Here is a 1,684-nt window from a genome sequence, read left to right on the forward strand (position 1 = left end):
TCCTGTCAAGAACCACCTTGCTAATAGAAATAACAAGATATAACTAGGTTTTATAACAATGTTACGTTTCAGTTCCTACTTTGAATTATGTGAAAAAAATGTCTATTTGATCATAATGCACCCCTCATGACTGAAAAGAACAAAATTAGATTCTCTTATATACTGGCTCATGTGCAATGACGTTTGAAAAAATAGTAAAGCAACATATTCTCAGAGACATATATATGTGGATACATGCACTTTAAAAATTTTCAGATACCTGTGAATAGTCTTTTAATAAACACTGCAACCCTTAATTTCTTAAATTAGGTTCAATGAGATTTTAAATGGTAACTTTCATATTATTACATTCATTTTTATTGGTCCATTTGCAAAACGAAAAATATTTTTAAATTACATGATTTATAATATACATGGTTCAGCTTGGACACACCTGAGTCAGATTTGTTTCTGACATCTAAAAAACCTGTATTATTATCATCACTCTTCTTAGCAAAAAGTCTTCCAGGTTTTGAGAAGCTGTCACATGCACAAGAGAAGGTACATATTTTCCAGAAATTTGATTTTTAGTATCATTACTTTTAACATTGGCAAGACATATATCTTCATTTTTCATGTAGGCCTATTTTTTTTCCAATTTTGATACGTGTAGTTTCATGGAGAAAGGGTGTCCCATGTCAAGCAGCGTGTGCAGCTCAAAACTAAATCACAAATGACTTTTCTGAGCACAAATACACTTCAGTATGCAGAAAAGATTTACGTGAATTTTTCACCTATCTAGACTATTTGAAACAAGGTCTAAGACTTATTAACACTACTAGTCTTTCCTGTTTCATCAAGCACAGTCTTCAAAAAACTGGCTTTCAGGCAAAACTGCAAGTGACAGTGAAACATACTGACTGCTGATGTAATTTTGTACCATAGGGTTGAGTCATGTGCAGAGATTAGTCTTACCTCAATTTTAGACCAGCATTACAAGTGTCCACAAGTGAAAAATCAAAAAGTGTCTTCATCCATTTGCAAGAACACTCTGAAATCATGAACCTCCTGAAAAAGAGACAGGGAAATCTGTAGAGGTCCAAAGACCACAGCAAAACACCTTTTAAGACAGCACACTGTACTTCTATGAAAATACTGGTTCCTTCTATAAGGGCAGCTAAGTTTTTAAACTTCCTTTACATGATTAACAAGGAAAAACCTGGAAATCTTTTTCACATTCACAATGATACATTTCAAAACTTTATTCCCCATCACTGTTGTCTTACGAGAATGACTATAGAGGAAAATCATTCTTTAGAGGCATCTGTAGCTGATTATGTTAGTCAAACCTTCACATTACTTGATGCACTAAAGTAAAAGAAGTCCTAAGCTCAAATTCCATGAGAAGAGTTGGGCACTCTCGTGTACCGAATGGTATGCCCTTTTCCCCCTCCTCCTCTACCCCTATGAGGTATTTCAATAAGCTGTTTGTGATTGCACTTACATGTACTTTCTCTTTTACAGAGAGGCAAATAGATCCCTTGATATTTTTGATGAGAGATTGCATCCAATGACAGTAAGTGTCACTTTGGTTGAGATAATGATTTTTTTTACCCCGGACAATTGTATTTCTTTCATGTCAATTTCCTTTCACATTAGTAGACAGAACTTAATCACATGCTTTCATTAGAAATTAAATCGTATT

The 1,684-nt window shown here is 34.0% G+C and overlaps 1 long non-coding RNA gene across 3 annotated transcripts in view; it reads right to left on the reverse strand.

Annotated features, from left to right (window-relative positions):
• The window catches only part of LOC111814306, a 58,939-nt gene extending 57,570 nt beyond the window's left edge, over nt 1–1,369 (reverse strand). For 2 of the 3 annotated variants that reach the window (XR_002819328.1, XR_002819326.1), the window contains exon 1: nt 955–1,368. This is a non-coding gene — a long non-coding RNA (uncharacterized LOC111814306). Of the gene's footprint in view, nt 1–954 lie in introns of all 3 variants that reach the window. The other variant, XR_002819327.1, reaches the window with a different exon arrangement.
• Nucleotides 1,370–1,684: the final 315 nt, after the last annotated feature.

Source organism: Octodon degus, unplaced genomic scaffold (genome assembly GCF_000260255.1).
Source record: "Octodon degus isolate 3935 unplaced genomic scaffold, OctDeg1.0 scaffold00288, whole genome shotgun sequence".
Classification (NCBI taxonomy): domain Eukaryota; kingdom Metazoa; phylum Chordata; class Mammalia; order Rodentia; family Octodontidae; genus Octodon; species Octodon degus.